The following is a 16,387-nucleotide window of genomic DNA, read 5'->3' as shown; positions in this document are numbered from 1 at the left end:
CCGCCCTGCAACCAGACTCACGGGTGTCCCGACCAGCACGCGAGCGCGCCTCCGGCGGCGCGCTCGCGATGGCAGGGCGGCATTAAAGATTGGACGTACCTGTACGCCAATATGCCTGCCCGTGCCATTCTGCGGACGTACAACCAAAATACATCCCTGGGAAATAAACACCAGTTAGCCCAACATTAATAGGATGCAAGTTCTTGGAGGGGATAGTAAGGGACTATATACAAGATTTTAGTATTGAAAACTGTATCATTAGCAGTAATCAGCATGGATTCATGAACAATCATTCCTGCCAAACCAATCTATTAACCTTCTATAAAGGAGGTGAGCTGCCATCTAGATGAAGGAAGGCCCATAGGTATTGTGTATCTGGATTGTGCAAAAGCATTTGCAAAGTAAGGTCCGTTGGCATGGACCATAAGGTGAGTACATGGATTGAAAACTGGCTACAACTGCGAGTTCAGAGGGTGGTGATAAATGGGGAGTACTCGTAACGGTGGGGTAGTGGGGTCCTCCAAGGCTCTGTACTGGGGCCAATCCTGTTTAATTTTTTCATAAATGACCTGGGGGGTGGGGTAAACAGTTCAATCTCTGTATTTGCAGACAGCGCTAAGCAGGGCAATAACTTCTCCACAGGATGTGGAAACCTTGCAAGAAGATCTGAACAAATTAATGGGGTGGGCAGCTGCATGGCAAATGAGGTTTAATGTAAAAAAAAAAATGTAACATAATGCATTTGGATGGCAAAAAATATGAATGCCATCTACTCACTAGGGCATGAACCTCTGGGGGAATCTAGGATGGAAAATTACCTGGGGGTCCTAGTAGAAGATGTTGCATGCCATTGCTGAGCCCGCCAAGCTGCTGCTAACAGCAAACAGAATATTGGCATGCATTAAAAAGGGGACTAACTACAGTGATGAAGATTTAATCTCCAAAAGACTTTGGTCCGGCCGCACCTAGAGTATGCTGTCCAGTTCTTGAAACCAGTCCTCAGGAAGATGTACTGGAAATGGAGTGAGTACAAAGAAGGACAACAAAGCTGAAAAAGGGTCTGGAGGATATTAGTTATGAAGAAAGGTTGTGAGCACTGAACTTATTCTCTCTGGAGAAGAGACTTGACAGGGATATGATTTCAATATACAAATACCGTACTGGTGACCCCACTATAGGGATAAACAATTTTTGCGGAAGGGAGTTTAATAAGACACGTGGCCACTCATCAAATTAGAAGAAAAGAAGTTTAACCTTAAAGTGGTTGTATGGTCAATTTTTTAACTTTTACCTACAGGAAAGCCTATAATAAGGCTTACCTGTAGGTAAAAAAAAATATCTCCTAAACCTGTACGGTTTAGGAGATATTCCCCTCGGTATGCGCCGCTGACTGCAGCGGCGCATGCGCACAAGGGGGTTCTCGCCGTGAAAATCCGGCAGCGCTCGTCCGGCCGGACTGAAATCTCCTGCGCGCATGCGCGGGAGTGACGATATCGCGGCTCCGGCCACTCACAGCGCCGGAGCCGCGATACCCGGAAGAAACGCAGAGGGAGCATGTCAGCTCCCTCGGCGTGGATCGGGCCAGATGTCGGGGCCTCGTTCTAAGGTAAGTATTTCATAATGAGCTAGTATGCGGTGCATACTAGCTCATTATGCCTTTTGCTTTGCAGGTTTAAAAAAAAAAATTTGCGGGTTTACTACCGCTTTAAACTACGTAGAGCGATCTTTACTGTAAGAGCGGCAAGTATGTGGAATTCCCTCCCACAGGCGGTGGTCTCAGTGGGGAGAATCGATAGTTTCAAAAAACTATTAGATAAACACCTGAACGATCGCAACATACAGGTATATACAATGTAATGCTGACATATCACACACATATGTTGGACTTGATGGACTTGTGTATTTTCAACCTCACCTACTATGTAACTATGTAAATAATGTGTCTGCAGTAAACAGTGAAGCATAGTGGAGGTCCCTTGGAAGTTTGGGACTGCATTTCTGCAAATGGAGTTGGAGATTTGATCAGGATCAATTGTGTTCTTAATGCTGAGAAATACAGGCAGATACTTATCCATCATGCCAAACTATCAGGGAGGCGTGTTGGCCCCAAATGTATTCTTTGGCTCGACAACAACCCCAAACATGCAGCCAATGTCATTAAGAACTATCTTCAGTGTAATGAACAAGGTGTCCTGGAAGTGATGGTTTGGCTCTCACAGAGCCCTGATCTCAATATCATGGAGTCTGTCTGGGATTACATGAAGAGACAAAAAGGATATGAGGCAGCCCACTCCCCTCTCCAAGAGGTTTGGAACAACCTGCCTGCTGAGTTCCTTCAAAAACTGTACCTAGAAGTACTGATGTTGTTTTAAAGGTTGTTTTTTTAATGGAAACTTATTAAACATTTCTGAAAACATTTACAGTATTTTCTCACTACTGTCTACAATTCAGTCTATTAGTTATATGGCTTTAGTTTAGATCTGCTTTAAGAAAAAAGTAGTTATAAAGTGACCATAGCATCCATAATCTGGCTTGCAACGGTCAGCAGATTTTCAGCTTAAAGCGATTGTAAAGCCTCGTTTACACCCTTGTTGACCAGCCGCTGCAGTTGTACTGTGGCACAATGGCATGGCCAGGCGAAACTACAATATTTAACTTCGGTTCTCCCTGTGGCCACTAGGGGTGCCCCCCCCCTGCTCACCCACAGAGCCGATGAGAGTGCCCGGCGATCGCTCGGGGCACACAGAGAACCGTCATCTGTATGTATTAACAGAGTTTCAGGTTCTCTGAGGGGAGAAGTGACAGATTGTCTGTTTATACAGTACATACAGAGTATAAACAGCGATCTCTTTCCCTACACAGTCCACTCCCCCTTCAGTTAGAACACACTCTAGGGAAAACATTAACCCCTTAATCGCCCCTAGTGTTAACCGTTCCCCTGCCAGCAACATTTTTACAGTAATCAATGCATTTTATAGCACTGATCGCTGTAAAAATGGCAATGGTCCAAAAAAAAATTGTCAAAATAGTCCAACGTTTCCGCTATGTCGCAGTCCCAATATAAATCGCAGATCGCCATTACTAGTAAAAAAAATAAAAAAAAACTATCCCCTATTTAGTAGACACTAACTTTTATGCAAACCAATCAACATACACGTATTGCGATTTTTTTTTATCAAAAATATTTAGAGTACATATGGGCCTAAACTGAGGAAAATTTTTTTTTTTATATATATTTTTAGGGGATATTTATTATAGCAAAAAGTAAAAATACTGCGGTTTTTTTTTCTTCAAAATTGGGGCTTTTTTTTTTTGTTTCTTTTTTTTATTTTTTTTTATTTTTTTATTTTTTTAGGTTGAATAAAGACACCAGTCCATCCAGTTCAACCTGAGTGAGTGTCTACAATTGTCCCTATCCCTGTACATTGCACACTCACATCGGTCCCTACCCTCAAGGAGCCCACAATCCAAGGTCCCCATTCATATACTAGGGCCAATTTTGGACAGAAGCCAATTAACCTACCTGCATGTCTTTGGAGTGTGGGAGGAAACCCACGCAGGCACAGGGAGAACATGCAAACTCCAGGCAGGTAGTGTCGTGGTTGGGATTTGAACCAGCGACCCTTCTTACTGCTAGGTGAGAGCGCTAACCACTACACCACTGTGCTGCCTATAGCACAAAAAATTAAAAACTGCAGAGGTGATCAAATACCACCAAAAAAGATGGGGCGTGGTTTCGACAATGCACTAGAGCGGACGTTTGCTCCGTGACCTCTTGTGCCGACACAGCTAATTCAGCTTTATTATTGAGATTTCCTCACAGCCACTTCACCCGAAGATCGGACAGAAGACAGGCAAGTCCCTACCCAAGAAGGGCGCTTCCACGGGGTCCATTAAGAGGTTCCTCTCCATGGAACACGAAGATGTAGAGGAGCAAGAGGGCCTAGGCCACTCGCCACGCTGTGCGCTGCTGGGGACGGGCCCCGCCCCCCAGATAGGCCAGAACGCAGACCGCGCTCGCTTGACTCCTCCGCCGACTCGGGAGGTGAGGATGGCCTGCCTGGCTCAGTTGGAGCGGCGCTTAAGGTGAGCAATCTCCCAACCAAGTCTGACCTGGCATCTATGCTGCTGAACCTGGAACGGGGCATTAACAAAGAGGTCTCCGCGGTCCGTTCTGACCTGTCTCAGGTGATGCCAAGGGTGGAGGAATCCGAACAGCGCTTGGACCGACATACGAGCGCTATCAGGACACTGCAGATGACCACCCGCCAACTCGCCATTGCACACCGGACGACCCACTACAAAATCGAGGACCAGGAGAACCGCAACAGGTGTAACAATATCAGGATTAGAGGCCTGCCAGAGGCGACCGGAGACGATGACTTACTACCGTCCATCAGAGGCATCTTTAACGGCCTGTTAGGCCGAGCGGCGGATGCCCCCTTGAAAATAGACTGGGTGCATAGAGCCCTTCAACCTCGCAACCTCACTACTGACACCCCGCGTGATGTCATTTGCAGGGTCCATCACTATCCGGAGAAGGAGATGATAATGCAGAAGGCCAGAGATGCCACGCCATTTGACTTTGACGGTGCGATGCTCTCCTTTTTCCCCGATCTGGCGAGGGAGACCCTGGACAGACGCAGGGCCCTGCGTCCTCTTACGGAACTGCTCCGGGCGGCCTCCATCAAATACAAATGGGGCTTTCCAGCAGCCCTGATCGCCTCAGCGAACAGTAAAACCGTGGTCCTCCTTTTTCCGGAGGACCTGGTAAGATTCTGCAAGGACTTAAATATGGCTGTCCCAACAACACAAACTGAATCAGACCCCGACTCTTTTCCACACCCTGACTGAAAAACGAGAGGCGCTGAAATCCCTCCTACACCTGGAGCAGAAACAACGCTCTCGGTTGGTATCACAACGGTTTTATGAATGGGGGGATAGACCCAGCAGGTTGTTGGCCAATTCCGTGAGACAGCAGAAGGCAGCAGCGTTCATTGCTAAAGTCGAAACCCACGCAGGAGCTATGGCATGCGACACTCCACACATAGCCAGGACGTTTAGGGAGTTCTATCAGCGTCTCTACCATGTACACCAGGCTGTTAGCAATAGAGAAGCTAGGGGGCAACTCATCCGGGAATATTTGTCCCGTGCTGACCTCCCTAAACTCCCCACGGAGACCTTGGCTTCCTTGGAGGGTGAGTTTACGCCGGCGGAGCTCCTAGGTGCCCTGAAAGGTATGGCCTGCGGCAAGGCCCCAGGGCCTGATGGCCTTACGGTGACTTACTATCGCTCCTACGCGGACATACTAGTCCCCCACCTGACTACCTATGCTAACGTGACCTCGACTGGCAGAGCTCTGCATCCGGAGACTACCCACGCTCATATCACGGTTATCCCCAAAGCGGGGAAAGACCCTAGTGATTGCGCGAGTTACCGCCCCATCTCGTTATTGAATATGGACGCAAAAATGTATGCCAAAGCTATTGCAAACAGACTGCTCCGCCTGATCACGCAGTGGATCTTGTAGGACCAAACGGGATTGGTCTCGGGAAGGGAGGCACGGGAAAACTCCCTGCGCTCTCTTTCCTTGATGGTGTATGTACGGCGGACCTCCCAGCCAACCCTGTTACTCTCTACGGATGCTGAAAAGGCGTTTGACAGGGTGGACTGGGAGTATCTCATGGCGACGTTGTCTCACCTCAGAATCGGCCCCTCTTTGCGATCCTAAATTTCGGCATTATACCAACAACCCACTGCTCAAATACGAATTAACGGAACCTTAAGTGACCCCTTCACCTTACACAATGGCACGCTCCAGGGCTGCCCACTTTCTCCAATTCTGTTTGCGATCTCCTTAGATCCCTTTCTCTCCATTGTTAGGCGAAACCCGAATATACATGGTATAACAGTAGGCAACACGGAACATAAATACACAGCATATGCAGACGACATACTATTCTATATTCAGCAACCCCTAATTATCCTCCCAAATCTTATGTCTGAATTCTCGGCTTATGGTACAGTATCCAATTTTAAAATTAATATGTCCAAATCAGAATTATTAAACATATCAGTCCCCACACGCTCTACGTCACACTTGAAACAGGCCTTCCCCTTTACTTCGCAGACGAGAAGCATGAAATACTTAGGTAGGGGTGTGACCGGAAGCCGACCCGAATGGCAGCTTAGTCGCCTCGCTCTCCCGCCAGCCATCGCCTTCCAGCACCTACAGGGGACCTTCCGCCGACATCCGATGGGTAAATCCAGGGCTACCCGCTCCTCCACCACCAGAGGATCCTCCGCCGCCCCTCTGGGCCCCGCAATGGACCTCCGTGCCTTTTTTCCGCCCACGGAGCTCCCAGCCGGCTGACTTTCCAGGTTGGCGCCGGCCGCTGCCTCAGCGTCATCCCGGGCCTCTTCTCCAGCCCCGCAGCCTGCCGCACAGCCACCAGCCCGGCTTCGCAGGGGACCGGACATCGCAAGGGACAACCGCAGCCTTCGGTGCGTTGAGTGAGCCCTGGCTGCATATCGGGCTGCCCAGCTAGGCCCGAGGCCTACCACGCCGCCCCCTCTCTAATGGTGCACCGGGACACTCTCTCTTCGGAGCCAGGCCAGCAGGCTGACTTGGGAGGCCAGCACACACTTCACCTGGAGCAACAGCCCCCCATCCACATAGCGTTGGACTGGGCAACAGGCCAGGGGGATCTCAGTGAGGAGGATCTGAACAGGGAGGCAGACACACACTGTTCAGGAAGCACTCCCCAGGCTGCTCCGTGCAGCGTCGGACCCCTTTATCCCAGCCACATCCTTGGGGTCATCCTCCTCCCTGCACAACACGGATTTTCCTGCCCTGCCCCCCCAGGGAGCCGATGTCCTGGTCCTACCGGGGGCTTGGGGGGCCCTGCCAGGACCCCGACACCCGGTCACCGCCGCCTAAAACTCAAAAACTGACTCCATCATGGGCTCCCAGCCCCCTACACCTTCCGGGTGGATCCCTGACCTCTGCACACTCAGTGTCCACGAGTGGGGGAGGGACGGAGCCGGCCATCTCCTTCGGCCCCTGCATCCGCGTGGGCGGGGGTGTGGGATTCACCCACTGAGCCCGATTCCCCTACATGGGCTGGCGGGCCCGAGGGTCTCGGACCTCTCCCACCCCGCTTACATCCAGCTTGCCCCCCATCTCTGCACCCACAGTGGCAACTATACTTGCAAGCGATACCCACTAAAAGAGGACTTTAAGCAATTGATCGAAGACGTCAAATCTACATGCAGATCGGAAATACAAATGCTTCACTCTGGCCTTAAGCACCTTGCGGACCGGGTGGAGATGGCCGAGGAGGAGATTCAGGAGACCAAGATAGCGGTCCACAGGACCAAAATTCAAGGGGCCGACCATCGTATGTTATTGAGAGATATGCAACGTCACATGGAGGACTTGGATAATAGGGGGCGCAGGCATAACATAAGGGTGCGGGGGATCCCGGAGGCAGATGGCCCGGAGGACGTACAAATTATTTTGCAGGAAGTATTCAACAATCTCCTAGGGGAACCCACCACCAAGTTTATCGAGATGGACCGAGCCCACAGGGCCCTGCGCCAAAAACTCAAGCCCCATGGACATTATCTGTAGAATTAACTCATTCCACCTTAAAGAGGACATTATGCGGCAGGCCCTGCTGGCCAGGGCGGTGACCTTCCAGGATACTCCAGTGCAACTCTTCCCGGACTTCTCCTGGATCACGCTGCAAAAACGCAGACTCCTCCAGCAGCTGTTCCGCACCTTCCAGGAGGCCAACATTCCCTACCGCTGGGGATTCCCATTCAATCTTACAGCCAAGCATCAAGGCAAGTCAGCATCTCTGCGGTATCCAGAAGATCTACACGCCTTCTGTGAGGAGCTGGGCGCTCGTCCTCCCCAGTTGCTGGACTGGGACCTCGTGGCTACCCCGCTTACACCACCAATGCTGTGGCAGAAGGTTCCTTCTCGGCAACGACCCAGAAACCGGGAGGCACCCACAAAAAAAAAAAATTAAAAATAAATAAATCGACCAGACAAGGCCATGGCTGATGCACCTAGCCTCATTACTTTGTTCCTTTTTCTTCTTTGTTGATCCCCCTCCGCCCTTGTGGCCATAGGGAGAATTGTCAGTTTTCCTCTTGGTTAGCCAGTGGACTGGTGCCTGGACGCTATAATGCTGCTGATCCCCATTAATTTCCTTTCCCCCCCCTCCCCCGTGGTGCATTAGCATTGACTTCCTGCTGTTAGGCTGGCATATGGGAGACCCGAGAGGGTGGGTTTCCTTCCATTCTCACACCACCCCCTCCTTCCCGGGTGCACTGGTGGTGTATCCGGGGCGCTAGTTTTCTTTTTTGTGTTCATGGTTGTGAATACTTTTTGGTTCTCCTCAGCCCAAGCCCAATTATCCCTCTTAAAGTCCTGAATGTGGAGAACTGGACTCCCATGCGGCCGCCCGATCCAGTCCTCGGGCTCTGGGTCCGGTGGCCCCCTGGGAATCCGTGTAGACCTGAGCGATTTGCACACTCACGGTCCAGTAATGTTGTACTTTTTGCTGTGTTACAAATATATGCTTGATATAAGTTTTTTTCTCTTGCTGCTCTAACTTTTTTCTTTTTTCTCTCTACCTACCTCCCCCCCCTCCTCCTCCTCCTCCTCCTCCTCCTCCCTTTGTCACCACGTTCTAGTCTGTAGGTTCTGGGGACGTATCTATTGGGTCCTCCCATCGGGGCGTGCGCACTCCTGGCGGTCATCACTGGGCATCGCTGTTGGGTAAGACACCATCTGCATCCCCCTCCCCCCCATGACTTGACTGATGGCTAAGATTTTATCCCTGAATGCCCATGGCTTAAATTCAAACAGGAAACAGCATCTGGCACTAACTGAATTTAGGCAGTCGGGAGCTGACATTATCCTCGTCCAGGAGACGCACTTCGATAAAGGGGGTTCCTTTGCCTTCGCCTCCAGACACTTCCCACTCGCTTATCTATTCCTCAGGGTCCCATAAGAGAGCAGGGGTGGCTATCCTGATTCGACATGGAGCTCCATTTACGTACCTTGATCACTACAGCTATCCTCGGGGGAGCTTCCTGGTACTTAAGGGTACGTGGCAGTCTCAACCGATTACCCTATGTACCCTATATGCCCCGAATGTCCATCAGCATAGTTTTATCTCCAGAGTCCTGTCACGCTTATTTAAAACTGACCACAGTTATCTGGTGGTGGGCGGAGATTTTAACCTGGCCCACTGCTGCAGACCGCCTTCGGCCAAAGCCCTCAGGGATTCGAAGTTCTTTCGTCAACTTACCCGACGTTATGCACTCTTCGACGCCTGGCGGGCTCTGCACCCGGTGGACGGTAGTACACGTACTACTCGGCCCCCCACCAGATGCACTCCCGCATCGATTTTTTTTTTATTAATAACACTACACTGAGAGCGGCCCGTAGTGCCCTCATCTTACCGATCTCATGGTCAGACCACGCTCCGATCCTATTTACCCTGGATTTGGGCTCCCCGGTAGTTCAGCCATATAATTGGAAACTGAACACCTTCCTCCTACAACACCTTCCCTCCCAATCAGAACTAGTATCGACCCTGAACCCCTACTTTACAGAAAACGCCACCCCGGATGTTACTCTCCCCACTCTGTGGGAGGCCCACAAAGCGGTCATACGCGGTAAATGCATGGCACTTTCCTCAGCCATGAAGAGGGAGGTCGCACCCACCAACTTACACACAGAGAGAGCTCAGACACCTGGAACAGAAATTGCAAACCTCCCCGTCCCTGCGACTCCTCCAAAAGATAACTAATCTGCATATGGCGCTTAGTGACTTAGCACTCCGCCGGGTGGAAAAGGCTCTCCTTCGGATAAAACAGACATACTAATAGAGCGCACTACCTCTTAGCGAGTAAACTTAGAGACAAAACCCTCATGTCTACCCCGCACCAGATCAAAACCAAATCCAACAATGTGGTCTCCCACCCCAAAGAGGTCGTTGACACTTTTGCGGGATTCTATGCGGAGCTGTATAATAACCCTGATATCCACAGCGACCCCCTACCGGCAGAGCTCTCGCAACGTATGCGGCAATATCTGTCGGACAGCGGCATCCCTCGTATTCGAGATTCGGACCTAGCCTCTCTAAACCAGCCCATTACGGAAGAAGAGGTAGAACTGACCATCAAGTCCCTCCCAGCGCATAAATCCCCAGGTCCGGATGGTCTACCCTACGAATACTTTAAAAAAGGGATATGCAATTAGCGGACCTCCAGCTGTTGCTAAACTACAAGTCCCATCATGCCTCTGGCTGTCATGCTTGTGGCTCTAAGAGTCTTGCTATGCCTCATGGGAATTGCAGTTCTGCAACAGCTGGAGGTCCGCTAATTGCATATCCCTGCTATAAAACATTCCTGCCTCTCCTGCTTCCGCACATAAGTAGACTCTTTAATGCTTTTTTACAGACCACTCCCGTCCGTTCGGATATGCAACGTTCCTTTCTAACCCTGATCCCCAAGCCAGATAAGGACCCTATCCTATGTGCCAATTATAGGCCCATAGCGCTCCTGAATGCAGACATGGAAATTTTCACTAAATTACTGTCGCTGCGGCTCAACATGGTCCTCCCCACCCTTATCCACAAAGACCAAGTGGGTTTTGTCCCTCTCCGCCAGGCCGGAGATAACACCAGAAAGGTAATAGACTTGATCGACGTGGCCAACAGGGAGGGCTTGCCATCCTTGCTTTTGAGTCTGGATGCAGAAAAGGCTTTTGACAGACTGCGGTGGCCCTTCCTGTTCGCCACGCTGACCCACATAGGGATAGGGGGACCGTACTTGCGGGCCATACACCTTTATTCTAACCCGTCCTCTCAAGTCAAAACCCACTTCGCCACCTCTTCGACCTTCTCTGTGCCCAACGGCACACGCCAGGGATGCCCCCGTCACCCCTATTTGCCCTCTGTGTAGAACCCCTGGCGACATCCCTGACCGTTCCCTGACCTCGTTAAGTATTATCAGGCGGTCCAGCTCCGTGCGGTTGCTTCCTGGTTTACCCAGAGATCGTATAACCGATGGATGGAAATTGAAAAGCTTTGATTGGCTCCGATCCACCCTAACAGTATGCTCTGGAGTGCGGCGACATTGGTCCCCCAGGCCCGCTTGTTGGGCTCTATGTCTCAGCTGCAATGCCTCTGGCGTAAGCTCTCTAAGTTGTATGATCTCTCCTCGGATAAGTCGCTCCTGACGTCTTTCATATGTAACACCAAGGTGCCAGATAGTTTAACCAACCCGATGTCCCACTCCTGGTCTTCTTGGAACCTCTTCGATCTGGGGACCCTGGTGGACCCCAGATCGCGGAAGACTGATGTCCTACGCTGACCTCCAATCCAAATTCGACCTCCCTCGCCAGGGATTTTACAGTTACTTGCAAATATGACACTTTGCTCAGACCATATCCTCCGACCTACGCTTCTCTCTGACATCCTCATTTGAAAACGTAATTCTAGCAGGTACGGCCCAGAGAGGAATGATCTCTGATATCTATAAAATAATTAATGCATTCCCTATGGCCTCTCAAGGAAAACATGCTTATATGCTCAAATGGGAAGAAGCGTTGGGTGAGGACGTCACGGAAGAACAGTGGCGGGGGATATGGTCTCAGGCCTCCAAAAGTTCCGTATGCACACTTTACATGGAAAATGCGTATAAAAAATTTTTTTGGTACATTACCCCAGACGTTCTCCATGCCATCTACCCCTCTACAACTGACAGATGCTGGAGGTGCCTGGAGCACAGGGCCATCCTCTTCCACATTTTTTGGCAATGCCCCGTATAGTCCCTTTTTGGACAGAGGTTCAGTGACTCTTGACCAGCATACTAGACCAACAGATGGCCCTGACCCCCAAAACCTTTCACTGGGTATCCCTTTTCCTAAACTGACGAAATCCCAAAAGAAATTATCCCGACACATCCTGCCGGCCGCGCAATGTCTTGTTTCCCTTCATTGGAAGCAGACACAGCCTCCTACCCCCGGTGCTCTCCACGCTAGGATCAGGGACGTGGAGATGATGGAAAAGATGACCGCTAGGATACAGGACTGGTTAGAAGCGCATGATGTGGTGTGGGTTCCCTGGAATCTCCGAGAAAGTCGGACATAATTGGGCGCATGGAACACCCATGGTGACTATCAATCCCTACCTCTTCCCCCCCCCCCCCCCCCCCCTCTAATCTTTCTCTTGGTTTCTCCCTCTTTTCTCTAGTTTTTTTTTTTCTTCTTTTCTATTCTCTCTCATGAGAGTAATTTTGATAAAGTTTCATAAGTGCATATAAGACCGTAAGATGATACCTGCCACCTCAGCATAGGCTCTTTCACTGGAAATAGAGATTTGAGGATTTGTATGCCGTTTTTCAGTGAAGGTCCCAACGACTGCGGTGGAGCCTCCTCGGACTGGTCCGTACCTACTCCAGGGGGATACACTCCGTAGGTCGATATGCATGGACTACTGGTTACTTTGCCTTTTTGTGTTACTCTAATGCTGCAGTGAAACGTATGACGTGTATTGCATTGTATTAAATGAATAAAAAGTTATTTGCCAAAAAAAAAAAAAAAATACTTAGGTATTTACCTCACGCCTACTCCGCTGACTCTCTTCCGTACAAACTTCCTGCCCCTCCTTAACACACCTAGGTCAGATATCCAGAAATGGTCCCAGCCGAGACATTCTTGGATGGGGAGAATTGGGATGGTCAAAATGAATCTGCTGCCCAGGGTGCTCTTCATGCTTCAGATGATACCGTTTGGGATACCGGTAGGTTTCTTTATGATATTGAACTCTATGGTGCATAGATATGTGTGGAATGGGAAGAAACCCAGCCTCCCTAGATCCCTAGATCCCTACTTTCCGCCTTAAATGTGATGGAGGGCTAGCGATGCCGGATTTCAGGCTTTACTACCGCTCCATTGTATTAACCAGGCTCTCAGATTGGAAATACTGCAAGGATACCAAACTGTGGGTTGCTCTGGAGGCAGATCTGTGGTACCGAACTTTCTACATTGATGTGGATACAGAGGAAATACCAAACATGTCAGCTAATACATCAACATTGACACGATCAACCCTTATGGTATGGGACTCCTTGTGTAGGACCCAGGTGACGTACAACTCACCTTTGATGCCCTTGACGGGGCATAACTACTTTCCGCCTGGTAATATGGATCCCCAAATTCACTCCTGGCATCTGGGAACTAAAGCTTACCTGCATCAGGTCGCTGACCCCTCCGGCATTTTACCAATTTCTACCATCGTGGGCACCTCTCCCATATCTTATATGGACCGTTGGAAATATCGGTGGCCTTCGCTCATTCACTCTCGCAACCCTTACGCTCCCTCACTGAGCTGACGCCTCTGGAGGCCGCGTTCTCTGAGGTTCACCCAATAGAGAAACCCATTTCATATTTTTACCATGCATTGCTGTCCCTTACCTCGACCAGAACCCCTACATTCCTACGCAACTGGGAACTAGATCTTCAAATGGAACTCTCTCTGACCCAAAAGTCCACTATTCTCACCTTGGCACACACTTCCTCTGGATCTTCTAAGACTTTGGAAGTGGCATATAAACTCTTGACCAGATGGCACTACACGCCTGTGATACTTCATAGGTTTTTTCCCCCAGATGTCACCACTATGTTGGAGGTAGTGTAGTGAGAGCTACTCACGCTCAAATTTGGTGGCATTGCCCAAGGATCCGTCCATTCTGGCTCACTGTCTTATATTGGATCAAAGAGATCCAGGGCTGGGAGACCCCTAACGACCCATGGTATATCCTGTTCCACTGTACGGGGAAACCAACAGGCCCCTATAAAAGGTCAATTACGCCCCACCTCCTTAATGCGGCAAAAACCCTCATTCCGCAATTTTGGAAAACGAGGAAGATCCCAACGATTTGCCGTTGGTTAAAGTAGATAACACTTATTACATGGAGGACTTGACCCTCTCCCTCTGATCTGATCTGGCAAAGAAAATATGGGCCTGTTGGGTTGCCTTCAAATACTCTACTAACTATGCAGATATTATGTCTCAACCATTGTAATCTCAGTACCTAAGGTTATTGTTAAGATGTTGGTGACATCTGTAGAGGCAGACATGACCCCCCCCCCCCCCCCACCCAGTCCCCCTCTGTGTTCTTCGTCTTCTGCTCTCTTTATCGGACAACGGACACGTTGATCTGAGAGCCCCAGCTGGGACGGTTTGTAGTAATAGGTTTGGCTTTGTGAATTTAGGAACATACAGGTGGTATATGTTCTTGACCCACCTCTGATGCTCTGTCCTTCATGTCTTGGCCATTGCCTAGAGCAGCCGTCACTAAATGGCGGCCCGCGGTCCGAGTCCGGACCGAGCGGGGCTTCCGCCCGGACCGCCATGCCGCCTGCGTAGTAAATGACAGCAATCACTGGTTTGCTGGGACCGCGGGTTTCCCTAGCAACCAGTGACGCTGTGCGCATGCGCCCGCCCCCTGCTCCTGGCCGCGTCTCGGAGCTGAAGACACTCACGCAGGCAGTAGGGGGTGTGACGTCACGTGCGCGCCCCGCCCCCCATGCTGCCCACGGTTCCGAATTCCCGGGTCCTGGCTCTCCGACTCCTTGAGGCAGCTTCAGTTGTGCCCTTCCTCCTGTAGTTGAGGTATGTGGGCACATTAGTGATCATGCAGACTGTTCGGTATATTGTAATTTGCACAATGCTGGGCTTTTTTGTAAGGTGCATGCTGATGGGTATATTTGTAATTTGCACAATGCTGGGCTTTTTTTGTAAGGGGCATGCTGATGGGTATATTTTTTATGTGCACACTGATTTGCATGTTTTGTTAAGGTGCGCCTTAACAAAATATGCCCATCAGTGTGCACTTAAAAATATACCCATCAGCATGCCCCTTACAAAAAAAGCCCAGCATTGTGCAAATTACAAATATACCCATCAGCATGCCCCTTACAAAAAAAGCCCAGCATTGTGCAAATTATAAATATACCCATCAGCATGCCCCTTAAAATAAAATGTGTTCATCAGAGTGCCCTTTAGCATAAAATAAGGGTCACGCTGATGGGCACCTTTTATGTTAAGGGGTACTCTGATGGACAAATTTAATTTTACGGGGCACACTGATGGGTATATTTTTAATGTGCACATCGATGGGCATATTTTGTTAAGGGGCACAACAAAATGTGCCCTACAAAATATGCCCATTGATGTGCACATTAAAAATATACCCACCAGCATGCCCCTTAAAATAAAATTTGTCCATCAGAGTGCCTCCTAACATAATAGGCGCCCATCAATGTGACCCTTATTTCATGTTAAGGGGCATGCTGATGGGCATATTTTATTTTAAGAGCAACACTGATGGGTACATTTTATATTAAAAGGGGCACTTTGGGCAAATTTTAAGTTAAGGGGCACATTTTGTTGTCCATCAGAGTGCCCCTTAATATAAAATGTGCCCATCAGCATGACCCTTATTTTATGTTAAGGGACACCCTGATGTGCACATTTTGTTAAGGGGCACTGTGATGGGGACACCCGATGATGTAAAGGGGCACTGTGATGGGGACACCCGATGATGTAAAGGGGCACTGTGATGGGGACACCCGATGATGTAAAGGGGCACTGTGATGGGGACACCCGATGATGTAAAGGGGCACTGTGATGGGGACACCCGATGATGTAAAGGGGCACTGTGATGGGGACACCCGATGATGTAAAGGGGCACTGTGATGGGGACACCCGATGATGTAAAGGGGCACTGTGATGGGGACACCCGATGATGTAAAGGGGCACTGTGATGGGGACACCCGATGATGTAAAGGGGCACTGTGATGGGGACACCCGATGATGTAAAGGGGCACTGTGATGGGGACACCCGATGATGTAAAGGGGCACTGTGATGGGGACACCCGATGATGTAAAGGGGCACTGTGATGGGGACACCCGATGTAAAGGGGCACTGTGATGGGGACACCCGATTTAAAGAAGCACTGTGATGGGGACACCCGATTTAAAGAAGCACTGTGATGGGGACATCTGATGTAAAGGGGCACTGTGATGGGGGGACACCCGATGTAAAGGGGCACTGTGATGGGGGACACCCGATGTAAAGGGGCACTGTGATGGGGGACACCCGATGTAAAGGGGCACTGTGATGGGGGACACCCGATGTAAAGGGGCACTGTGATGGGGGACACCCGATGTAAAGGGGCACTGTGATGGGGACACCCGATGTAAAGGGGCACTGTGATGGGGACACCCGATGTAAAGGGGCACTGTGATGGGGACACCCAATGTAAAGGGGCACTGTGATGGGGACACCCGATGTA

The 16,387-nt window shown here is 50.0% G+C and overlaps 1 protein-coding gene across 5 annotated transcripts in view; it reads right to left on the bottom strand.

Moving 5' to 3' along the window:
• TMEM184B (transmembrane protein 184B) overlaps nucleotides 1-16,387 on the bottom strand; it is a 337,694-nt gene that overhangs the window by 254,672 nt on the left and 66,635 nt on the right. The gene's annotated exons all lie outside the window — the stretch shown is intronic.

Source organism: Lithobates pipiens, unplaced genomic scaffold (genome assembly GCF_037356315.1).
Source record: "Lithobates pipiens isolate NorthernLeopardFrog02 unplaced genomic scaffold, aLitPip1_a1.2 Scaffold_23, whole genome shotgun sequence".
In the NCBI taxonomy this organism is placed as follows: domain Eukaryota; kingdom Metazoa; phylum Chordata; class Amphibia; order Anura; family Ranidae; genus Lithobates; species Lithobates pipiens.
Note: the sequence above shows the minus strand (reverse complement) of the source record. Positions and strands in the feature narration are given on the sequence as shown.